The sequence below is a fragment of the Heterocephalus glaber genome, unplaced genomic scaffold, assembly GCF_053883595.1.
Source record: "Heterocephalus glaber isolate CG9 unplaced genomic scaffold, H.glaber_assembly_v1.0 deba00001579, whole genome shotgun sequence".
NCBI lineage: Eukaryota > Metazoa > Chordata > Mammalia > Rodentia > Bathyergidae > Heterocephalus > Heterocephalus glaber.
The window spans coordinates 8,557,727-8,584,495 of record NW_028258360.1 but is presented as its reverse complement, the minus strand read 5'-3'; the positions used below and the strand labels follow the sequence as shown (position 1 = coordinate 8,584,495).

The window sequence follows — 26,769 nt, the reverse complement described above, 5'->3', positions numbered from 1 at the left end:
ACGGAACACTTTTATTTTTGCAAACAGAACTTTGCATTCTCTACTTGACTTGTTTGGTGGTTATGAGATGGGTCTATTACAGACAACATTTAGAGCAGGTGTGTCTGAGGATTCAGCCAGGGGCTATGGGACAGGTTTTGGAAGTTCACCTCTGTCAGAGATGGTGGTGAGTAGCGTGTCACAAAATGGTAATGTGCTTCTCTCTGCAATCCTGAAAATCTTTCTTTTCCTTTCCAATTGGAAGTTCCTGAACCCCTGGTAAATGAGTCTTCATCTAAGAGGGCACCAAAGATAGGCTTTCTTGTATAAACTAGGCAAGAAAAAAGGCAGAAGAAAGCATTGACTGCAGTACTGTTTTACAGATGGAGTTGTACTGCAAGAGAGCAGGAGGGTCCTTACGTTCGGACCTCCTCTGCATTGAGAGACAATCCCCACTTGTGTCTGAGGTGGAGATGTGGCCACTGGAAGACCAAATGCCTCTGTGCGTGGGGTACAGTCTAATGCAGTCACCATTACTGAGCCTGAGGGTCTTCTCCCCCGTCCTCCATACCCTAAGGAAGAGACTTCCAAGTCACCCTTAACTGAAGCCTCTGCTGAGCTGCATCCACCTCTACCTGATTGTGTTCAAGCTCCTCAAGGGCAGGATCCCTTACAGGAGGTGGTGGAGAATTCAGTCCTAACCGTGTCCATGTGTCCTTTGTGCTCAGTGACCTCAAACAGGTCAACCAAGACCTGGGAAAGGTTTTCAGACAATCCTGATGAGTACTTTAAGGTCTTTAGGGGAATTACTGAGACCCATGGACTGGACTGGAAAGATGTAATGTTGCTCTTAGATCAAACATGTACTTCTAGTGAGAAACAAGCGGCATGACAGGCTGTGTGACATTTGGAGATGAATATTGTATTGTTCATTCTATGAAACCAGAAGAGGGAGACAGCAAGGGGAACAGCCAGCTCCTACTGGAGCCCAAGCAGTTCCTACGTAAGAGTCCCACTGCTGTCACAGGTGTAAAAGGAATTTTTCCTTCTGACCCTTATTATAAGAGATCTCTGTTAATTATTATCTGTAAGGGTTCTGTCTAGTCTACTTATAGTTACAAATCTAAAAACTAGAAGAGGATCATTGTGGTCAGCTTGGACAGTGTACCTGAGAGTGAACTCTGGCTTAAAAATAACTGTTCTGTGTGTTTGTATGTTTGTCTTTCTGTCTGTTTAATGTGTGTTAATAAATGGTTAACAAAAATACTTTTTTGAGCTCAACAGTTTATTTTTAGTTTTTAGTTCTTTTGGAGATTTCCATGGAAAGGCCATTTATATAGGTTTTTAGGGGAGTAAAACTTACTTAAAACATTACCAGATAAAGACTGACAGGCTCGAGGCTTACATAGGAATAAATACCTTAAAGTTTGATGACATAAAGCTTACATATATGATTTAGGTTAATATGTATATGTCTCTGTGTGTCAATTTTCAGGTATATGTTCTATTTCAGTTGATATATAGATAAGTAGACACTTGTGACCTAGCCAAAATACTTTTATTCACATATCTTAACAGTGAGTGAACAAGATAAGAATAAAGTTATCTTTAAAGCTGGTAATCAATTTCCATCCAGCTTTTTATCTTAACTGAAGTAATATCAAAAATCAGTCTTATAAATGCAATGTATATTATTGTCTGTGTAAAATAACTTGAGAGGGTTTCTTGGTCAAAGACTTTAGATTAGATAGATAGATAGTTTTAAAAAATATTAACTGTTAATGATGAGTCACCTAAACTAATTGTTTTTGGCTATAATTAAAAGGTTAAGTTTTCTATGTCTAAAACAATACGGTTTTTCTAAAATATTGAGATGCACTTGGTTAAATTTACAAAAGTAGATTTAAAAGCAAAGGTTCTGTATTTTACTAAAATAAGATTCTAGTGTTCTCATCATTAGGCTTCTGGTTACTAAAAAGTGAGCTTTGAGAGTTGAAGAGTATTTGACTGTTAAACTGTAAAATGTTTGATTGGTTAAAGAAAACTATTGTCTTGGTTTATGACATAACACATATTTAGTCATCTGTGCATGTATATATCTAAAACAAGCTATGCTGTGAATTTAAGCTTTAAAATTAAGTTTGTAGAGTTAAGACTATGTAAGTTTAATACATACAAAGTAATTACTAGGTGTTGTCTTTTATACATGTTTAGACATGAAACATATAAAATGATCAAAATTTGACAGCTCTTTAAATTTAGTCCTGACATTTAAACTTGATGTGCACCTACTGGCTTGATTAAACAAGCATTTTTGCTATTGTATAAATAATATACACTTATAATTGGGTAATAAGTCTATCTGTGGTCATTAACATTATTTCCAAGACTTCTCAGAGTTGTAAAGATGTTCTTAATGCTTTTCAATATAGTTATACCTTATAAAACCTGTTAAAGTAGTCTAAAATTTGTCTTAAGAGTGAAAACTAAATATGAAAAGATTTCTATATAGCTGTGACACCAATTATGGCTAATTTTATGGTATATTAAATGATGTATTTGTGTTTCTCAAGTGTACAGACCTTCAAAGATGAAAAACTGAAAAACATCTTGTCATGCTTTCAGGCTAAAGTTATTTATGCTAAATGTTTTAGCTCAAGAATTGGGCTTTCCCTTACTTGTGTTCCAACCATTTGTGATGAAATGTATATGTGAATCCAATATGAGACAGCAGACCAGATGATGCAGATACATTTTCATGTTTATATTTTTGTAATTGTTATGTAATTGTGTTATAACAGTTAGAGGTACCTAATAACTATGCAGTCCAGACAATGTAACTCTAATGATTAGAGATTAGGCATTAATAATCTGTAAAGTACATGTATAAATAAGTACATTCTACTTATATGCCACTCTGGGACAGAGGATAGTTAAAAGATAACAAATTAGGTAAAAGTTTCTTTATGCCATTTACTATTTTTAATTAGATAAAGGTAACTGACTCAAAAATTATTTTATACTAAAATGGAGATTTAAATGTGTTTCAGAGAAAAACCTAATGGTTCTAGTACAATAATGTCACCATGATTGTCATGCTAAAATGTTATGTTGCCCTTGGTCTCAAGTTTTCTCTGTAAAACTTTATAATTATTATCTGTCAACATTCTGCAGGGATTCAACTTCTAAGACAACCACAATTGATAAAGAAATAACAGTTCATTGGTCACACTATGTATTGTAAGTTTCTTGATATCTTACGATCATAAAATTAAACCTACTCCCCACTATAATACTGATGTTACTGTTCTTGTCATCTGGGTGTTCAACAATTGAGGTTAGGAGACCAGAGCAAGAAAGATAACTGGGCTAAGAGGACAGCCAATATTTTGGCCCTGGCCCTCCAATGTCAATAAGGACCCAGGACAGGAGGGGACCTTTTCTACAAGATCCTACAACTTCAGTGAGTCACCCAACCCTTTTGGGCAGAAGACTGTTGGAACCCAGAGAACAGGAGTCAACCAATGTACCGTATGCTGAAAAAGAGGGTCACCAGAGAGAGAACCATCTTCCATGCTTCCACACTTCCACAGGAAGCCATGTGGCCAAGCAAGACAATGACTCATCCTGGCTGATGACATTAGCAGAGAAGCTAAGTGGCTCTGTACATGGTTCCAAAAGTAACCCTCGAAGAGCTTTAACTGACTTTGATAGATAACAAGAGGTTAACTGTGATTAACACAGGTCTCACTTTAACTTGGTCTTAAATACTCACAGAAAAGTATAATCAGAAGATGTATAAGAATAATACCATAGCAATAAAGGCTGGACATAGAAGAGGGGGCTCTAGTCACTACAATGATCCTTGCTAGCAGTCCCCAGCTACACCTAAAGCTGACCCCTATTATGGTTCAATGAGGCTAGGGAGCTACAGTGGAAGGTATAAAAGCACAGCAAGAGTCTTTACATTCCTTAGCTAAAATTCTCCTTCAAAACCAACAAACTCTCTATCTTCTTACATCTACGACTGGAGGGACCTGGGCATTAATAAATGAAATATGTTCTCTTTGGATAAATAATTCAGATCTGATGAAGGAAAAATATCTTATCAGACTTAGAGGTAACCTTCATCAGTAGAGGTGTCTAGGAGTCAGTTACAATCACTATTCCAGTCCCTTAAGAGCAGTGTCTAGAGGTGACTCTTTCTCCAACCTGCCTTTGCATTCTAGTGCTCATGCTTTGATTGTACATGCTTTAATCTCTTGGAAAAATTTGTTTATTCTCACCCAAGGGCTGCCAAACTCCAAGCGATCGTGATCATGCATATGGAACCAACGACAAATGTGGCAGACCCCTTCCACTGGGATCCACTAGACTGACCTTCTAAAGGGAGTTCATAGGTGCTAAATTCCGACATGACTTCTGTCCAAGGCCCATTGGATTAACTTCCTGGAGAGAGTCCCAGTGTGGTCTCCCCTACCCTTCTCCGCTTGAAGCAGCTAGACTGAAACTTCACAAATTCTGCCCTACGTGCACTTAGGGATGGTTATTCAGAGAGGGGAATGTTATAGGCAGCTAAGTTAGGTACCAATTAATAGGCAGTCAGACAGAGACAGGCCCTCAAGGAATTCAGTGCAGAAGATAAGAGCATATCAAAATTATTGCTGGAGGCACATCTGAAGAAGGCAAGGCCTCCTAATGGCCAGACTTGTATACTCCCCTAAAGGATGAAGGGAAACTTGAGATTATACTCTACTTGGTACCACCCAGTCCATTAAGTTCAGAAATGCATCATACACCCTGATGGGTGACCAGAACTCCTGGTCCTACCTGTTTTCCAAAATGCTCCTATTTTAGCAAACATAGATAACCCAAGGTTAATGGTGCTAGACATGGGACCTTACTAAGTGCCCTGCTTCCCTAATGGATCAACATTAACTAAGTGGCTATACTTGTAATCTTACTGGGTGATTATAGTTTGACCCATATTGTACTCATATCGTGACTTTGTTGTATAAATTATCCCTGACAAAAGGTCTCGGTGGCAACTCAATCAGGATCCCTCTTGTCTCTCAGGAGCTATTCTTATTCCCAATAAACCTTTCCTATTTTTTTAAAATCACTATTAATATTAATATGAGAATTTTAAAATATACATATATGTATATATACATGTGTTCTAAAATATATTTTTCTCTCTTCCAAGAAGTACACTTGATAGTCTTTGGAAAATATTCTTTTTACATTTTCTATTTCCCTCCGCTGATATGAGAGGCCATCCAATACATTATCAGCTATTATTATAACAACAGGAGAAATCCACCCCTGGAGTGTGTGTATGTTAATTACATTGTTTCTACATTGTGCAAAAGGAGAAGCCAACACTGGAGGTCCTGGACAATTTCCCCCTGCGCCTGTGTGTGCACGGGATTTGGTGCATAGTTGTTTGATTTCAGAGGATAAGAAGCAGAGGTCTTGAGGATTGTAAAGTAGATTTTTCAAATATAAAACAAAGAATAGTCAAGCCAGAACTCACTATATGATATAAGAACAATAGCTTTAGCAATAACTACACACTTTATAAATCTTAATATTTTCAAAGAACTCACTGTTGTACTTTACAAAAACATACAGTTTAGGAAGTGGGTATGTGAAAAAGATGGTGCAAGGTGAGAGTAGACATATAAATGGGTTCCTATTTATATTTGGGGCTCAATAAGGATGCGTGTGAGTGCACATGTGTGCTCATGCACATGGAATGTCTTCTCCATTTACATCCCTAACCAGCAAACATCAAATTTCTTATACTGACAACAGTTATTAGCTGATGTCTCACTGCAAAAACTTTCAAAATAAGAAAAACTTATTACACACACAGTGTGTACAGCGAATGTAAAATTTATAAAACTTATGACCGTAAAACACACATTGCCACGAATCCTCCTCAAAATCCTCCCCCTCACTTTGAGCACACTCATCCCATCCTTCTTGCACTTTCTGCAGCAGCTCTGGAGCCCTCTTTCCTGTGTGTCATTAATTGCACTCTCCTGGCTGCCTCAATGTCTCGAACTGATCCAAAATCTTTCTCTTTCATGGTCATTTTGGCTTTGGGGAAGAGCCAGAAGTTGCAAGGTGCCAGACCCATCATATTTTTAGGAGCCTGACTATCCACGGGGTATACTTGGCAGTAACAGTCACCATATTTTAATCACACCTCACAAGGACATCATATATGTGGTAGGTATCAAGCTTCAAACTTAGGGCTTCATGCCTGCTACAGAATCATGCTACCTTTGAGACATAATCCCAGGAAAACAAAAATGTTGTACATATATAATATAAACTGTAGAGCACATCTTCAGTTTGCTTCAAGAAAATAAATCAATCACATCAAGATTGGTTTTCATTAGGGAAATGAAAGTAATCAGTGTTATATATGCAAAATGAACAGCAAACCCTCAAATAATTTTTATAATTGAAGATTTGATAGTTCCTACTGGGAGCCCTAAGAGTGTTTTCTAATTACTGAAAGTGGAATACACTCAACTTCCAATCGTCCTGAACTATGTTCCCATAGTATTGAAAGTGGAATTTAAGTATATCACTGCTTCTAAACAGTTGATATATAAACCAATAGTTGTACATTTTCTGTCAATAAACATTTTACATTATAGTGTAACAATATAATTTCACTTATTATACTTGCAAATGGTTTCATTTAGTTACAATCTTCTGAAATGTTAATGCTGGAGTGTTAACAAAAGACATCTAATGAAATTCTAATGAATAACAACTTTTTTTTTACATGCATACACGTATCTTTTTAATTTTATATATTCTCAAATGTACTGAAAGTTGAAAGAGTACAAAGAGCTCCTATATACTTGTTATGAGTGGGGTGTGTCCCCCCTCCCATAAAGTGATAGACTGAAGCCCTACTCCAGCACCTGCAAATATGGACTTATCTGGAAACTGGATCATTTCAAATGTTGTTAGTTTGGAACAGGTCATACTGCAGAAGCATAGGCCCTTAATCTAATGTGACCAATGTGGGAAGATGGGGGCAGAGATAGAAGTGACATTGCTGCCAGCCACAAAACGCCTGGGGATATGGGGACCTGTCCAAGGCCAGAAAGGACCTGTTTGAAGATAGAGGGAACACACCCCTGTTAACACCTAGGCCGAAGACTTCTAGACTCTGGAAGGGAAAAGATACATTGTATTGTTTTGAGACACATTGTTTGTGTACATTATTAGGGTGGCGCTAGGAAACTAGCACAGTGCCTTTACCCAACACAATGGACTGAATGCTGACAATCACCCCCAAATCCATACACTGAAGCCTAAACCCTAGGGGATCCTTAGAAGGGGGGTTGGGGAAGGGATCAGTTCAGGAAGATGGCGACTTCGTGACTGAGATTGGTGTCTTTATAAAGAAACACAGGACCAGGGATTTAGCTCAGTGGTTCTGGCGCCTGCCTCAAAAGTGCATGGTCCCGAGTTCGAGCCCCTGTACCAAAAAAAAAGAAACACAAAATCCACCAAACCGACTATTTTGTAGCCAATATAAGAAAGAGAAGACACAAATCTAATATCGGAAATGAAAGAGGGGTTAGCTCCAGAAATCCCATCCACCCTGGAAAGATAATAAAGCATTACTACCAACAACTCCCTGCTACACACTTTACAACCTAAAACGGAACAATTCCTCCAAAGATTTAATCTGTCAAAACTCACTTGAGAACAGACCATCTGAATATGTCCATATGTATTAAATAAATCAAATCAATAATTAATAACCTTCCAAAACAGAAAGCGACAGGCCCAGGTAGGTTCACCAGTGAACTTTATAAATTATTTAAGAATATGTTTATTGGTTTACAATTTCTTCCAAAATGCAGAAGCAGTGTGACTATTTCTAGCTCAGTCTCTAAGGCCAGCAAAATCCTAATACCAAAGCCAGAAAAGTCATTACAAGAAAAATAAACTATAGGCCAGTTCCCTCATTAACAGATGCCAAAATCCTCAACAAAATACCAACAAACTGAATCAGAAAATGCAAAAACTAATTATATATCACAAGCAAGTGGGACTTATCCCAAGCTTTCTAGCTGGTTTGACATTTGAAAATCAATTAATGCAATGTATCACATCAACAAGTTAGAAAATCATAAGACCTTATCAATGGATGCAGAAAATGCATTTGACACAATCTAACAGCCATCCATGCAGCCATCCACTTATAACCATGTTCACAACAACATCCACATCTGGTGTTTACATCAGCTTTGTTCATAGCTGTCAAAAGTTGGTACCAGCTAAGATGCCCTTCCGTAGGTGAATGCATAAATAAATCACGGTACATCCAAGAAATGGAGCATCATTCAATTGTATAAATACTTGAGTTGTCAAGTCATGAAAACATGGAAGAACCTTAAATATTACTACTAAGTGGAAAGCAGCCAGTCTGAGAAGGAATGCCTACCATGTGACTCCACCTGCTTCACATTCTATGGAGACAGTAGAAGGAGCCGTGATCACCCGGGTAGAGGGGAGGCATGAGAGGTAGAGCCCAGCGGAGTGGCAGGACAGTGGGAATCCTCTGTATGGTCCCATCATGGTGGACGTGCACCACTGTGCATTTGTCCAACTCCAGAGCACACAGCACCAAGAGAGCTAGATCGCTAATGGTAACTACAGCAAGCACTGGCATGCCCACCTCTGGTGTCACAGCTACTGTTTTTAAAATAAAAGCCTGCAAGGTGCTTCCTGTGATAGCCTCAGCTCTTGCCAGTGATCTGCAAGGATCCACATTACCTGCACCCAGCCCTCTATCTGTTCTGACTGCTATCACTTGAGGCTCACTCTGGTAGGTATCTGGTAACCCCTGGGAAGGGCTTCTGGTGAGCAGAGGGCCCGGATGTATAGGAGCTGTGGTGATGTGAGAGCAGGGTTTTCCTCAGTTTGCTCTGCTGTTGTTGGCACTGCTGAGGATTGACTCCTAGGCCCAGTGTAGGCTGGACAAGTTCTCTAGCGCAGAGCTACAGCCGCAGCCTAGAGCAAGCCCTTACTTTGGGATTTATGTTGGAAATAGCTCCTATTTCCTCATCTGGGTCCTCCAGCCTCAGTATCTCCACTCTCCTGCTCACAAGGGTGAGATGACATGGGAACCTTTGCTTTCAGAGGTGAACTGCGAGGGCAGGCAGTCCTGGTCAGAGGTGCTCAGGTAACAGTTTGAAAGACATTGCTGACAGAGAATTCAGTTTATAAAGTAGAAACATCCATCATGCATTTCATGAATTTTTCAGCAAGGTTACAAAGCTTACCACATATCACAGTTTGATTTCATAGCAATACTGCTCTTTAAAAGTTGTTTTATATTACTAAATTAATATGCTCCCCAGAAATTTTAAAAATAATGGAAAGAAAATAAAAATAATTTATCACTGCTGCACTCAGAGTTAAATACTACTGTTTCCATGGCTATTTCTTTTTCTGTGCACAGAGCCATGCTCCAAGCATTCAATGCACATCAATTAAATGAAGGCATTCATTGAAAGTAAATTGGGCTTACAGTATTATATTCTCACTTTCACTTAATAGTTAATCATGAACACTTTCTTTCCATGTCATTACCTAAATGACTATATCATATTCCGCTACATTTATATACCAAATTCATTTAACTATTTCATTTTTACACATTGACATGTTTAGTCCATCACTATTATAAATAGCACAATTTGACATAAATCTAGGCAACATTATTCCATCCCCATATCAATGATTCTTGTAACTGGAATGACACAACATTATTAAGGTGCTTGGTACATTTTGCTTCCATGAATCCATCTTAGTGAATTATTTCACAAAGAAACCACCTGCTTGCTTAGGTTCTGTTCTAGCTATACAGGTTTCTTTGCTATCCTTCAAACATCCTCAGATCCTGACTCTGAAGCTTCTCTTCCAACTGAATGTTCTCCTGACCTACAGGCGTCTTGAGGTGGCTGAAATAAGAGCTTTCTTGCTAGATTCCCTTATTTAAATTCCTCTTCCCCTCCATACTTCAGTTTACAAATATGCCACTCTGTTCTAAAGGTGATGATTACTACCCAATGTTTTAACCACACATGCACAAATTTCATAGTTTACAAATCCCTTACTAGAGTGGAAGCACCATTTGCAAAAATATGTTGCTTCTGCTGTGTTCACAGCATTTAACACACAGCATACTATAACCTAGGTACAGAGGAAATATCTTTAATGAAGAGACGAATGATTCATGATATTAAATAATCTATACAACACATCATTGACAGTTTGACATGTTAGAACTTTTTTATTTAGCAGTTTTAATTTTGAGAACAACTATTTTGTAACATGCTTATGGCCAATTGTATTTCTTCCTTCATGAGTTATCTGTTTAAGTGCTCTGCTTATTTAATAATTGGGGTTGTGTTTCTTTGCTAAAGTTAAAAGTATTTGCCATTTGTTTGCTCAAACTCTGTAATGAGAAGCAGAAGTTCTGACAAAAGAATCTATTTCAGACAGCTAAGTATTCAGGCATGGTGAGCAGTAAAAGGCTAAGACAAACCAACTTCATTTCCATCATGTTCACCTCCAAAATGATTATCAATGCGAAAAGAGTATCATATGGGAGCGCTGTATTTTCATAGACAACTGCAGTATGTGGTATATTAACTACAGTCTATCAAAGCACCCATTCTGGTTTGCAGGATTGGACTCAGTCTAAGAACTCAAATCCTGAGAAGAGCCAGGCAGAACGAAATACACAGAGGCCTCTAGGAAGAGAGAAGGGAATGGGATAACAGCCTGGAGCTCCACAGAACAACAGAGGGGACAGACTGGGTCCAATTATGTCTCCTCTCCCTTTGCTCTTAGCAAATAATATATTTTAACAAATCATGAATGGCAAAGGAAAATAATTTCAGTCAAAGGCAAGAAATGGTCACAACACATTTTTTCTAGCATGTAGGATCCAACACGTTAAAAGGCTGCAGCACAGTATCTATAACAGACTGGAAACTTGAACGGAAAGCACTTGCCATTACCCTTATTTTTTAAAAGTAAATCTGCTCCTTGGAAATTGCCCAGCAGGAGGAAGACGTCCTCAGCAGAGCGCAAGTGGAGCCTCAGCCAACTCTATTTCCACTCTTTGGACGTGTGCGCCCCCTACCCGCACAGACTGCGTCAGGCACCGCACAGTTCTTGCTCTTCAAGGACTGACTGTGGCTTCTCACCACGCAGGGCAGCCAGGGAGGCCAGAGTGCAGCCGGTGGGGCTGGGCCTGGGACAGGAGGACCTCCCAGGGCCTGGGGTCACCCGCCAGGGTCTCCCCGCCCCACCCGGCCAGGGTCTCTGGTGGCAGAAACTCCCATGGGTTCCCACTCTTCACGCAAAGACAGAAAACGACCACATCATTTTCCCTCCAATTCCAGATTTGCAGCAGATAATACAGGCGGCGGTACAGCTGGGGAGTCTACTTATTTATTAAGGAATAAATGCTGGGCCCTTGTTATGATTAAAATGTACTTTGAGATTTTAATGATGGCAAATTTTTATGGCAGTAAAAATTAAAAACTTTTATTACAGCCATTTAAAATTTTATAACCTCTGAATTATATTTGAGAACATTTTTACTGCTCCCTCTGTAAACTTCCCGAGGTCAGTAATTATTACTTTGGGAGAAAGTAAATATCTATGTGCATCAAAGGCCATGCTGGCCTTACTGTGAGCAGGGCGTGGAACACAGTTATTGTCCCACTGTGCAGCCCCGCACCCACGGCTAGGTAGGAGTGGCGGGCAGAGTGCAGGTCTAGTGTGGTCAGGGGTGAGAACAGAGGGCTGGCTCCTTCTCCGTCTCCTGCACTGGGGATGAGAAATCGAGGTCAGCAATAAAGCAGTTACGTAGCATGAAATGCACATAAAATCCAGATACGGGTAGACACAGGAACTAGCCACCCAAAAGAGGTGCCTATGACTGTACCTCGGACGATTCCTAAGGGGCGCGTGGAGGGGGTGATGCTATTTCCTAACAAGCCCTGCGCACTGTCTCACCTTAACAACACGGCACTTAGGACCCACAGAGGCAGCAGGTGGCTCAGGGCAGGCTGGAGGAGGAAGGGAGGCCCGCTCCTGGAGCCACTTCCGGGACTGCAGCTGAGGCTTCCGGTATCAAGGAACCACTGAGAGCGGGGAGGGCACCCGGAAGCCGCTTCCTGGGCCTGGGTCCACCTCCAGAGTCAGAGCGACACAGCAATATTGCACAATAAGACAGGCCCTTGCCTTGCCTGCATTTTTTTTCTCCATAAAATGTTTTGTTCCAGAAGTGTAACAGTTTGTGCTGCAGGGCAGTGGTCCTGCTCAGGGTTACCAAAATGTTTTGTGACTAATGGAACTTCCTACCTTCTCAGGAATATTCCCTTACTTCTGCCCGTCTCAAGAATGTTCTGTAAGTCCGCGTCCCTGCTGCAGTGAGCATGCTCACATGGCACGTGTTTCAGGAATGTTCTGTAAGTCCGCCCCCCTGCTGCAGTGAGCATGCTCACCTACCATGTAGATCCCTATAAAAGGAGGCTCTCAGTTCTGGTGAGGGCTCAGCCTTCATAGTACCAACTCCTCTGAGCCTGCCAGCTTGATAAGGTTTTTCTCCATCTCTTCCAGTGACCATTGGATTTTCGAGTCTTCAAATTGTGATAGATGTGACCCAGAGCTGTAACACAGAGCCATGCCTCAGAGCTGTGGCACTTGGCTGTGACAATGAGCTGTGGCACTTGACTATGGCACTGAGCTGTTCCACTTTGCCATAACAAGATCTCAGCTCAGGACCAGGCTGCCCACATCTACACCATGGAAGGAGATGACCTGGTCACTTAGTGTCTACACCGAAGGCCTGTGCTCATGGTCTCTGCAGCAGTTGGTGACCCCAACCCTAAGCAACTGACACTGACTACAGATTTCACCACTGCGGGCTTTAGACATGGTTCTTCCAAGGCAAGGAAGGTCAAAGCCCACCTCCAGAGAGGGGGCTGGAGTCAACCTCAGATCACACGGTGACCCTACCCCAAATCCCAGGGCTGGAAATTTTAGCATCAGCACTGAGCCCTCCAGGGTGAGCGCCTCTCCCTGGCTGCTATTTTTCTCTTTGAAATAAATCACTGGTCCCGCTGCTACCCTTGGGCATCCTTCTGAATTTGTTCATGAAAATCCTGGACAAGATTGCGGCCAGGTAACAGCATGAACATTGAAAATGAAAAGAAATAATGCCAATGACCAAACAACTGGTAAAACACATCCTCCCTCCCCTTCCCCCCTCTCTCTCCCCCTCCCCAGTTTGATCTTAGATGTCCACTTCCCCTGCCTTACTCCTAGGCCAGTGCAGGGTCACCTACACAGAAGGTGCCCTCCACATTAAGAGTCCACCAGACCGTGTGACTTGCACACCCTGAGAATCAACTGGATAGATATTACATCATTTTAAAGCCCTTGAGTCGTAACAGTGGAAATAAAATCTGAGAGGAAGATGATGCATAGCAGAAATGCTGTACAATGCTGTTTCTCTTTAAGGAAATATTTTCAGGTGTATTTGACTTTATAGTAGCCACCCAGGTGCTGGTTAAATTTCTACAGGGCACAATAGCACAAATTTCTCCACCAACATCCTGGGTCTGACTTTTTCCCAATTCTTACAGGATTTGCATTCCTAGAACACATTAGAGCAGTGCTGGCGAACCTTTCTCAGACAAGTGCTCAAACTGCAACTGAAAACCCACTTATTTTTCACCAAGTGACAACACTGCAATTAAATCTGAATACTGAGGTTTTAGTTTAGAAAAAGCAACTCATACATTAACTGCTTTTGTCGTAACAGATGAACAAATACTACGCGTGCCACAGCTTCGCCCCCACTGCTTTAGCACAATGGCCCCTCCTCTCATGCAAAGCGGGTCTTGGAGCTGAGCACTATGGGTAATTATTTCACTGACCTCCGGCTGACAATAAGGGAAGAATCTCAGTTTGCTCTTCTAGTACTGAAAGAGCCAGCTTTACTGACATCCAGAAAACTCCCTGGAGCTCTCCTTCTTTGAATTTATTTTATTTCTCCACAGAGGAAAAGAAACTGGTAATTATGTCTTGCTAGAAGCAACTCACTTAACCTAGAAGCACTCATCATGTATAGGGGCAAAGAGCTAGAGACAGAATTATCGAGCATCATGGCCCCTAAACACAGGCACCACATCGCCAAATCCAGGTGGGGTGGGAAACTTGAGGATGTGGAAACGCTCATGAAACTATGTGAAGTATAAAAGAAGCAACACGTGCATAATATGAATCCACAGTTCCAGCATGTGTTTATACACACACACAGAATGAGGAAGATGTGCTAAAATTTTAACACGCATTTTGCCCGATGAGGGGGGATTATGGATGACTTATTTTCTTTTGGTTTTTCTGTACTTTCAAATGCTTCCAAAATAAATACAAATTGATTTTGTAATTATAAAAAGAAAATACATTACAATAACTTTGAAAATCCAAAGCATATTTTGTATTATAGTGATGTAAATGATTAAAATTTTAAAGTTATCTTTAATAAGATATCAATTAAAAAGATTATGTGTCAAGAAAAATACTTTTGGAAGCCGAGGGTGGTGGTGAATGCCTGCAACTCCAGCATTCTGAAAGCTGAGGCAGGGAAATCACAAGTTGGAGCCCAATCAGGGCAAATTAAGTGACGAGACTCTATCTCAAGATTTTTTAAAATTACTTAAAAGGCTAGGAATGTGGCTCAGTGTGAAGGCCTTGGGTTCAATCCCTAGTTGCACAAATTCCCAGTACTGAAGGGGAATGAGGGAGGAAAGAAGACTTTAATGAGAGAATATAATTTACCAAAAATGGAAGCAGAAGTTCACGGACAAGGTAAACCTAGTAAAGTTTTCCTAGGCCTTGTGCAGGATGACACAGATGTGTTTCTCCATGTCGTTAACAAAGGATAACTTCCTTTGCTCTTATTCCTACCAGGTATCTTGAAATGTTGCAATTTAGGTATTTTGCATGAATATACACATTACTCAAATAATTTTGTGCCAAAATATAGAAATTTTATAAAGTTTGTGCTTTTGCATTTAAAGGTATTTTTTCTTCTATGATACAGTAAGTTAAGAAAAGGACAGTCTTAGTCGTCAACACTGGAAGTCTTTGAAAAGGCTACGAGCACAGCATGTCACACACACTAAATCATGCTACCCAAAAGTTCCTGCAAACACAAGTCTCTCATCTTCAGGAACGAATGGTTTTTATTGTGTAAAATAGTGATCAGAGAATCAAAGGACAAAGTGAATTTATGCTCACAACAAGTCAGATTTCCTTTTAAGGAACTGCAAATATAGTGTGCAGTTTTGTATTACAAATATTACACAGGCATAATAGAAGCACTTCCCTTTCTACTAACACTCTAACATTCACAAAATTATGTGAAATATAAGGAAGCAATATGTACACAACATGAATCCAAATTTTAGAGATGTCTGGAATACTTAACGCACATTTACTGAATGGTCTGGTTAAAACTTTTATCCCACCATCTCAAGTAGCAGCTAGTGTACTAGTGTGTCTCTGACCACAGACCGTGTCACTCAGTGCAAAGCAACAGCATGCTGGCCATCACGATAACGGTGCAAAAAGGAAATCAGAATTGAAGAAAATCAAATGCAGTCATTCTTCAAAAATTATTTCAATCTTTGGAAGTTACTTTCATGAGAGTAGATAAAGCATTAATTAAAAAGCCAGCAGATTTCCCCGGGGTGGCCTCACGTCTCCCCACCACATTGACTGGTGCTGCACATATGTGACTGAATTTCCACACTCTGCAGCCAGAAGCTGTCACTTCTCCAATGTTGCACATCTGACTGCTACTTAAATGAAGATCAAATCTGGTAATCAGCCACAAGGTTGTCAGTCAACACATGAAAAACAACCTGATTTGTCATGGGAAATAGCAACCCTGCCAAATATACCTGCTTGCCAGGGACAGAGAAACATTCAAAGGAAGAAGTGAATCATGGAAAAGTTATTTGCCTTTATATGGGTAATTTTTTTTTTTGTACCGGGAATCGAACTTGGGAACTTGCGCTTGGGAGGCAGGTGCTGGAACCACTGAGCTAAATCCCCAGCCCTATATGGGATGTGATGGAGCTGCTTGAAGAAGACCTCACGTGTCCAATTTGCTGCAGTCTATCTGATGATCCTCGAGTTTTGCCTTGCTTACACAACTTCTGCAAAAAATGCTTAGAAGGTCTTCTAGAAGGGAATGTGCAGAATTCTTTGTGGAGACCATCTCCATTCAAGTGCCCTACATGCCATAAAGAAACTTTAGCTACAGGAGTTAGCAGCCTGCAAGTTAATTACTCCCTGAAGGGTATTGTGGAGAAGTACAACAAAATTGAGATCTCTCCGAAAATGCCAGTGCAAAGGACACTTAGGGCAGCCTCTCAACATTTTTTGCTTAGCTGATATGCAGCTGATTTGTGGGATCAGTGCTACTCGAGGTGACCATACCAGGCATGTCTTCTGCTCCACTGAAGACGCCTATGTTCAGGACAGCGATGCCTTTGAGTCCCTCCTCTTCCAGAGTTTTGAGACCTGGCATCAGGGAGATGCTCTTTCTCACTTAGACACCTTGGAAACTAGCAAGAGGAAATCCCTACAGCTACTGACTAAAGATTCTGATACAGTGAAGGAGTTTTTTGAGAAATTACAACACACATTAGATCAAAAGAAAAATGAAATCCTGTCTGACTTTGAGACCATGAAACTTACAGTTTTGCAAGCATATGACCCAGAGATCAACAAACTCAACACAATCTTGCAAGAGCAACGAATGGCCTATAACATTGCTGAGGCTTTCAAAGACATGTCAGAACTCATCATATCTCCACAGCAGATGCAGGAGTTCAGGGAGAAAATCAAAGCAGTCAGGGAACCTCCCTTATCCCCCTCTAACTTGCCCACAAGCCCTTTTATGAAAAACTTCCATACCAGTCAGTGGGAGGATACAAAACTAGTGGATGTGGATGAACTTTCTTTGCCTCAAGACACTGGCACATTGATTAGCAAGACTCCCTGGCTCTTCTGTCTGTTCCTTGTGGTCCCTCTGCTCGGCCTTGTATTCTTAGTCTCTGCCATATTCCTAGAATGGTCTTTATTTGATGAACTGGCAACTTGGAAAGACTATCTTTCAAACTTCAGTTCTTATCTGACTAAAACAGCTGATTCTGTAGAACAATCAGTTTTTTACTAGGAACAAATGATAGATGTGTTTTTCATTTTCAGAGAAAGCATCAAGAATTTTACTCTGGTGGTACTGAGTAATGTGGCAGAGTTTGTGTGCAAATACAAACTATTATAAAATCTCAAAAAAAAAAAGCTAGCAGAATACTGTTTCCTTTTTTTAAAGATATATCCATGAGAATTTTATTACAGTAAGGAGTGAAAAATCACAGACTAGAAAAACATGTCAATTGTAATTTTAAAATGCTTCATTTGTGCTTAATAATTACATTAACATGGGCTGGGGATTTAGCTCAGTGGTTACACTGCCTGTCTCGAAGGTGCAATGGACCTGAGTTCGATCCTTGGTACCCCAAAAAACCCACAAAAAACTTAATAATCACATTAACATTAAGTTAAGAAAACTGATAGTCAAATGACAAGTTCTAAATTACTTTGTACTGAGCATTTGCTTGTAAAAAGTAAAATGAAACTTAGGGAATTTTTCTCAAGTTTCTGAAGGATTTGCACTATGTTCAGCTGGAATCATTTATCTAGGCAGTCCACAGATTTTCAGTCCCTGCCTCCTCTGAGTTGAGTAGGAGACCAGTGCCTCTGTCATCAAGTTTCTGTACTCGCTTCAAAGCTTCATGACATCAACTGAGTCTTCTTCACATCTAACACATTTAGTGTTGTATATGTACAGCGTGGGCATGCAGATACTTTCTAAGGACAGGAGTGTTTTGAGACCCAGTATAGTATAAAGCTAACCCAATACAGTGGGCTCCACAGCTGCTTCCTGCGGGGATGGACTTGAGCTTGTGTGGTGTTCCACCAGGGCAGAACGAGGGCCAGGAGGAAAAGTGGGCTCCTGATTCCCCGGAGCTCCTCGGCAAGACGGGCTTTATGGGGCAGCCCAGTGGCAGGGTACTCACCTGCTTGCCCAGCAGGCTGGAGGCCCTGGATTTCAGCCCCAAGGGTCCACCCACCAAAGTGCTTTCTCCAAGCCACCCAGGAGCAAGAGGATCGGTCAGCATCACACTGAGAGGGATCTGAGTCAGGAGGCTCCGCATTTAGCCGCAACGCTTTCATTCTGCCTTTCAACAACTAATTATTCCTTTCTGTATTTCTTCCACTTTCCCCCTTTACAATTCCTGTCTCGAACAGGGTCAAAGTCCTCTATAGCAGTTGGCAGTGCTGGTTACTCAGAAATGGTGCTCAGTACATCAGTCAGGTTTTCCATCAAGGAGCTGTGAATGTCTGGAATTATGCATTTACCTGTTTTTCGGCACTGACTAAGTTCAGCTTGCAGGATGCTGGTGGCCTCTCTGGGGCAATCTTTACGATCACTCTGCTTCCCTGTCTGCCACACCAAGCCTCCTGACAGCAACACAGCAGCTCAGGACACACCTTCACATGGAATGCCTGCTATCTCCACCCAAGGTCACTGACTTCACCATAGAAAAGGCAGGTGAAGTCTGCAGCAGTCCCTTCCCTACTCAGGTGTCAGCTGCCTGAGGGCTTCAAGCTCCAGAGCCAGAGCTTCTCCCTTTGAGGTAGGATTTGCAGTCACCACTCGGGAGGCAAATTTGGAGGTGCTGATCCTTACTCTTCTGTGTAGGGTGATGCTCAGCTGATTCTCTCCCAGCTAACTGTCCCTTTCCAGGCTGACCAGTGGCCCCAGAGGAGCCTGTCTGCACAAGCATTGTTGGCAGCGTCCTCCAGCTGCAGAGGCTTTGCGTAGCTGATTCAGGCATGGCACAGTCTCCATGTTCTCTTACAGTTCAAAAACCAAACACATTTTCAGGCTTCCGTTTTTAATCAACGCCTAGTTCAAATTCCATTTTTCTTCCTTGGCAGCAGATGAAGCAGCGCACTGCTGTAGTTAGACATCCTGTAAAGTCTCTTTAAATTTTGGCATAAGGAATGAGTCAATAAAGCCATTCCCCAAAAGGAGTGACTCCCAAAGAAAGACTGATTTTCATTGGTGCAAAAGCATCATTTTCTGAAGAGACATGGCTCTGCTTCGTGTTATTAAGCCCCAGTGCTGCTGCATATCAGCACTGTTGTACTGTCTCCTCTACCACACCTCATACACCAGCCTTTTGGATGTATTTAATATTTCTGACATGTAAAAACTTTTATACTGTTTTCCACCATCATTTTCCTCCATAAGTTAAGGCCATATGTTCTTTCAAAGTAAGTTTAAAATCTCCACCCTCACATAGGCATTAATGGCCTAAGCTCTTAATGTCAACAAGCAAGGAGTTAATGAAATCTCTTATACTTTCTGCTGGTTAAGAATGACTGTAACATTTACACTTATACAGTCACTGCATGAATCCTAACAAACTGCCTTTATGACTACCTCGGGAAACTGAGTATAACCTATGTATGAATTTGCCCACTACCAAAGAGATGTACTGGTACGTAGTTCATAGATTCTGGAGCAGGGGGCTTTTTGTGTAGGACAATCTGGTACAGATATTTTCACAGTAATTTTCTTTCCAAGAAAGTTACGGACATCGGCATCTATTAGATTCTCAAATCAATAAGAATGATCTTGCCTCGGTCACCTAAAGCACAAAAATAATTTCAGTGTTCCGTTAGAAAATCAGATTTGAGTTTTTGTCTTAGATTTGGGTATTAAGGGACAGTTCTAGATTCACAGACAAACTGGGAGCTAGGAGAGTTTCCCGGCAGGGACACGAGCTCCCTGGGCAGCTGAACCCGCAGCAGCAGGGCGTCTGCTCCGCTTAGAGAAGAGCTCCGGGCTGTGGAGCTAAGCTTTGGTCCCAGGGTGGGGTGCGGGCTATGGTCTGCTGCCTCTCAGCAGCTCCGAGCAGCCCTGGTGAGCTGCTGGGGGAAACAGCCCGGAGGTCTGTCCGATGGCACAGCTCTCTGGGGATGGTCGGGCTTGGGCGCTCCTGTACCCTCACCCTGACGCTGTGGCAGGATGGAGCCCGCAGCGGCTTTCATCGGAGAAGCTGCACCTCTCCCAGGGCTGCGTGCGCACTTGCAAGAAGACGCCTGGGCGGTGGCTTGGGAGCGCAGACCTCCCTCCAGCTCTGAGCACAGAGCGTCTGCATAATCAAGAGTTATGTGTTCTCCGCCCTTTGTTTCTATGTCTATAAATACGTCTCTATTTATTTGATATCTTGAGTCCGAACCTAGGAGAAGTATTTTGCTTCTCCGACTGCATTGCAGGGAAGCTCTTTCAGGGGTCTCTGCACCCCTTCCACACCCCACCACCCCGCACACCTGTTGGGCATCCCGGGTGACGCAGGCGCCCTCAGAAGCTGCCCAGCCATCTCTACAGCCCCCAGGCCTCCAGGGGTCCCGGGGTACTTTTACTAAAAACCACGGTTTGGGAGCCCAGTGTGCGTATGGCACGGAAGCGTCGCTGATTCTAGGCCCCACCAGCTGAGTGAGCGGAGAAATGTACGTGTGCACATGCTTATGTCTGTGTGTCAACATCCAAATCAGAACTGATCTGAACGCAGGTCCGCACCCATGGCTCCAACACTAATCCACGTCCATACTGATCATTCTGCCTCCTCCCCAGCTGGTCTCTAGGATCCACTTTCTGCGTATTTAACTGCTCACTGCCAGTATTTATGCACCACAGTATCAACAGTGCTAACTCATTCTTTTATGAGAGAGCACTGAGGCCTGCAGTACAGGCCTTTGGTCACACAGACTTCACTGAGTACCAACACCACTTTCACCTCCACTCCTTTTGGCAAAATTATTTCATAAATTTATGAGACATTTCAGTTTTCTTGTCACTTTCTGCATTCCATGGGTGGCTCCCTGGGCATGCTAAATGATTTTTAAAATTTTACATACATTAAGATTTATTCTTTGTTTTATAAATTTCACCTTTCTCCCAAAGGTAAGGCATCGTATGTCTATTGTTTTATCATACAGAATAGTTTCACTGCCCTAGAAAAACAAAAGAAAGAAAACCTATGCTTCACCTGCCCACCATCCTGGCCATCTCCAACACTTAAGTGACCACTGATGTGTTCACTGAACCTACAGTTCGGCTTTTCTCAGAAGTCTTTTCAGGCTGGCTCCTTTCTCCTGGTTAGCAGTACGCATTTGAGATCCATCCATGTCTCCTCATGGCTTGTTAGTTTATTTCTTTGTATTGCTTAATCAATCCTCTCCATTATGTGGATGAGCCCTAGGTTGTGTATCCATTATTTCTAAAGGACATCCTGTTTGCGTCCAATTTTTGGCAATTAGGGGCCCAAACTTGCTATTAGCATGTGTGTACCAGTTTTGTTTTGTTTGTGGCGTTGGGGATCAAACTCAGAGCGTGTGATTATTCTGAACAGACCCAAGTTGTCAGCTCCTTCGGGCAGATGTCTGAGAGCCTGGGGCAGGACTGTACTGTAAGAGGACCTTTTCTTCCCAGGAAACTGTCGGGCGTTTCCAAAGTGGTTGCACCATTGAGCTCCTGCCAACAGAGAACGAGAGTCCTGTGCGCCCTCTCATCATCTACAAATGGTATCATCAGTCTTGATTTTTCTCATTTTTGTATTTTAGCCACTCTCATAGGTAGATAGCGGTATTAGCCTTTTTTCAGTTTACAATTATCTACGGCCTAATGACACTGGAGCCCCTTTCAAATGCTAGTCATTCATACCTTTGATGAGATGCCTGTTTAGATCTTTTGTCCATTTTTACTTGGGTTCTTTTCTCATTGTTGACTTCTTTTCTGTATGTTTAGCTATAAGCTCTTTCTCAACCAATATCATGGAAATGGTAATTATCGGATAACACGGATTAGGGAGATGCTGTTCAAAGAACGCAAATATTCAGTTAGAGGAATAAGTACAGGAGATTTATTGCATATCACGGTACCCATAATCAATAACTATATTGTACATTTAAAAATTGGTAATGTGGCTTTCAAGTATTCTCACCATAAACAATGGCTAAGTATGAGAAGTGATATAAATATTAATTAGCTTGACTAGCTGTTCCAAAACGTGTGGATAAACAATCTGTACAACTTTTATTTGTCATTAATAAAGTGCTGAAGTTAAAAAAAGACTACTCATCAGTCATTTGTTTTACATATCATAATCCATCTTATCACTTTTTCTTTCATGGATCATGATTTAGCAAAACTTTACCACGAAACAAAAGGTTAAGTAGATTTTGATGTGATTTCTTTTAGATGTTTTGAAATTTTGCACTTTATTTAGGCCCTGACCGACTTCGAGTTAGCTGTGTGCAGTCTCTCAGGGCTCTACCAAGGCTCGTTCTTTTCCACAGAGGCTGTTAGCTTTTCTGCATGATTTCCTGGGCAGTCTGTTCTTTCTCTTGCATTTCTGTGTTGCTGGGATTCATCTGTACATGACCAACTCACTATTTTTATTTTGGTCTCTTTATGAACCTGTTTTTTCCTGATTAATTGATCTATAAAACATCTTCTACTCCTTATGGAAACTACATTGTATTGATTAGTGTAGTTTTATAATAAGCAGCTTTTAATATAGATCTGTGTCACTGACTGAATTTATTTTTGTCTTATATCAAATTTTATGGATTTCTGCTCTAATATTTATAATTTTCTTCTACTGGATTTAGGCTTAAATTGCCTTTCTTTATTTTAATTGCCTAAAGAGAAAGCTTAGTTTATTGTTTTTATAAACTTTTTCTTTTCTAACATTTGCATTTAATGCTCAAGTTTCCTTTTAAGCACTGTTTTGCTGTATCCTACACATTGCAGTAAGTTGGTATTTCTATTTTATGAAGTTCAAAATGTATTTTATTTTCTCTTGAGATTTCTTTTCTGGTCTATGTATAATTCTGAAATGAGTTGTTTAATTTCCAATGTTCCCTATGCTTCATACAGATCAGATATTCTGAATCATATCAAGAAAAACATATTTTAAAATTTCTTAAAAGGCAGGATGTATGCTGGCAAAAAGACCCCTCAAATTTGTCAGAGAAAACCTTACTTCTCTTCCCCAAGTACTGAATCCTGCTGGTGACATTTCCACATGAGCAGAGATAACCACTCAGATCTCAAAATATCCCACTTCAGTCTTCCTATCTTCATGGCTTCTGGGGTGAATTCTAATCCTTATTTTTGTTCTTTTTTCCCTCTATGGCATTTGCCAAGATTTTCTCTCTTTTTTTTTTCTTCTTTGGAGCTTAGACACAATATTTGTAAGTAAATTCTGCTTTTGTATTTATCTTTCTTGGGGTCCTCTGAGTTGCCTGGATTTTAGGGCTCAGTATCTACCACTAAGTTTAGGATGTTCTTGGACATTATTAATTACACGCTTTTATGTGCTCTGTATTTCTTCTCTGGTATTTCCATTTTCCATTATGCATATGCCAATCATTCTGAAATTGTTCTAAAGTTCTATTTTTGTGCTCTTTGTGTTTCAGTTTAGAAAAGTCCTATTCAGAACACAAGTCTTATCAGATGAAGCTCAGAATTCTCTCCTTGAATATATCCAGTCTATTGATGAGCCCATCAAAGACATTTCTTTTCTGTATTTTTGATTTGCATAATTTCCTTTTGATTCTTTATTAGAATACTTAACTTTCTGTTTAAATTACCCATCTGTTCTTGCATTTGTCTACTTTTTTCCATTAGAACCCTTAGCATATTAACCATAGCTATTTAAAATTTCTTGTCTGATTATTCTAACATCAATCACGTATCTAATGTTGTCTTTTTCTCTTCAGATTGGTTGGCATGGCTCTTGGCATGCCTCTTAGCTTTTGGTTGAAAGCTAAATAGTATTATGTAAGTAACAGCCTTGGAGGATGAAGATTTATTTCCACGTGGTCAGTAAATGGCCTGTGTTTGATGTTTGCTGTGACTGTAGAAGCCAGAGTTTTCCAGTCTTCCAGTGCCCCAGGTTTGGCCTCCCTTCCTGATTTTTGACCTTCTGGAAGAACTTCTCTTCAGAGAGTGTCTTCTGGCCCATCTGCCTGAAACCCTCTGCTGTTTTACTCGTACTGTCTTGGTGTAACATGGGAGAAAAGAAACATTCTACAAATATGAGTTAAGTGTGGATCTTTTAGAAGGGTGTGTCCTGACACAATGGCCTTCTTGATGTCTGCCCAGGTGCCTGGTTCTACTTCCTTTGCTATTACCTGAGATAAGAGTGGGATAAGCTTCAGGAAAATTCAGTTCTCTGATGTGTCCAATAGAAATTAATTTTCAATTGGCTCAACTGCTCTGTTTGTAAAGAGGGCATTACTTCAAGAATGTCTGGTCAAAACCAGAACTCTTTCATATATGTTTTAATGGCACTTCATTGCTTAACTTCTGAAATCTAATGTTATGTTCGTCATCACTGCTAACACTATGCAAAAAATTTTACCATAGATAGGTTCACTATTTCACCGTAGATTTTTAGTAATGGGAAGGTTTAACTAGTGGTACATTTACAAAACAAAAACTATAAATCAAAGGGCTTTGATCTTCAATTACCATGATCAGAGCATAGGAGACAGTCACTTTCTGAGAATGCTTACCAAGTACGTCAAAATGGAACCTTGAGTAATGTATCAGATGTCTGTCCAAATTCCTTCTTTGGTTAACTGCCCTTTAGACCACATGAGATAAATTCAGTAGGATAATCAGTGTGGTGGAAATGCATCCACCAGACGCATCACAAAGATGGCGGCCCACATTTTATCCAGGGCTCATGTGAGGGGCTTGAGCAGATGGCAGACAGACTGCTTGGAAGAAGACAGACCCGGAGGGCCTCAAGTGAGGTCCGCTTGACAATGAAAATAAGAAGGGCGCCAAGGCGACAAAGGAAATATTTGATTGATTTTTTTAAAAAACTTAAAGGAAAATGTTTATTCAATGATTGAAATTAAGAGAGATATAAGGAAAAATATGTTTGGAAAGTTGGTAATTAGAATATGGAGAAATTGTGAAGGACTTTGCTTTCAAACAAGAGTAAATATCTCTTTAAGAAATGAAGAAAGTAAGTAAACAGGAAAACGACCGCCAATCAATAGCTGGTTGGTCAGTAGGAAGGTGAAGGCACTCAAGCCTGAAGACTTTAATTTTCTCAGTACAGGTAAAGGCAGGAGATGAAGAAAGAGACGAAGTACTGTATGAATTGTAATCTATATAAAAGGTTGGTGGTAATCAGCCAGGCACAGAGATGCCATCCTGTAACCTCAGCTGCTGGGGAGGCTATGACAAGAAGCTCATGAGTCTGCAGCCAGCCTGGCAGCACAGGGAGACCTTGTCTTAAAATGAAAACATGCTTGGGATGTAGCTCACTAGTAGTGCACCCCTGGGTTCACTCCCCTTTCTTTTCTTAAAAAAAAGAAAAAGCAGAAAAATAAAGAGAAGAATAAAAATGATAATAATCAGGCACATGATCAATATCTTGTAACATTGTTCACTGGAAAATCAGACTTACATTAAACCATCTAAATTCACTTGCACTTCCCAGGGTAGTGCATAACCTTCAGAAACAGCAGAGCAACTTATGCTCTTGAAGCTAACAAACCAAATCAAATGCACTTGGTAATCTATAAATGAATAATCTGAAATTACATGTAGTAATATTTAACCTGGGAAGAGTCTAAGCAATTAAAGGGTAATGTTTGGGAATGATTTCATTTTGGTCTATCAGTGTAAGCCATCTAAAAAGTAAGCCCTATGTTTATAAATATCATTCGCTTTTCCAGCCTTGACAGGACTGTCGCCTGCAGCATCTTTTTAAAGGGCCTAGTTCCATGCTGCCCATCGAATAGAGTCCGTACACAGGCAAAGAAATCGCTAACAGCAAATGTCAAACATGAAAGGCCAAATCTTGGGAAACCTTCGCTGCAATTCCCAGGAAACATTGCATTGTTACTGAAGTGAAACATCATAAAGTCACAAGCGAGCCTTATTTAGAAAACAACTATTTATTTGCTAATATTTCCTCCTGCTGCCTCTGATTTTGAGAGAAAATATCTTAAAGATCTCTTCCTAGTAGCTAACAGTAACAATTTGCAATTGCTTGTCAATAATTCTGACAATAAATGATTAAATAACATCCTTGAATTCTCTTTTGTCAATTTCTTGAAATTACGTATAACAGACACCCTTTAGATACAATTTGTTAATGGCTCCAGGACACATGAGGTATGAAGGCACTTCCTCCCTGAATTTTTCAATAAAAAGAGAAAAAGCCTAAGATTATTAGTCAGTAACATAGGTAACCACCTTCCCAAATACAGTCATAAAGTGGTTAATTAAATTATTTTCCCTTCAAAATAAATAACAGCTAATAAAAATAATGTGTTTCTGCAAATTTGAAATGGCAATGACCTGTTATGTTGGTAAAATAGCTAGGAAACTGCAGAAGCCTATTCAACTACACGATAAAAAGTACAATAATAACAATGAAACATTTCTGACAAAATTTTCAAAATGTGTTGAAGAAATACATTTTTTGATCTCCAAATTCCTAAAAGACACTAGGGTTGGATGATTTCTATTTCATAGTT

At 40.5% G+C, this 26,769-nt stretch overlaps 1 protein-coding gene and 1 pseudogene across 10 annotated transcripts in view; one reads left to right on the top strand and one right to left on the bottom strand.

Moving 5' to 3' along the window:
• Positions 1-26,769, bottom strand: part of Myo16 (myosin XVI) — a 531,552-nt gene that overhangs the window by 330,579 nt on the left and 174,204 nt on the right. The gene's annotated exons all lie outside the window — the stretch shown is intronic.
• On the top strand, positions 16,098-17,407 carry LOC101719884 (E3 ubiquitin-protein ligase TRIM13-like; annotated as a pseudogene).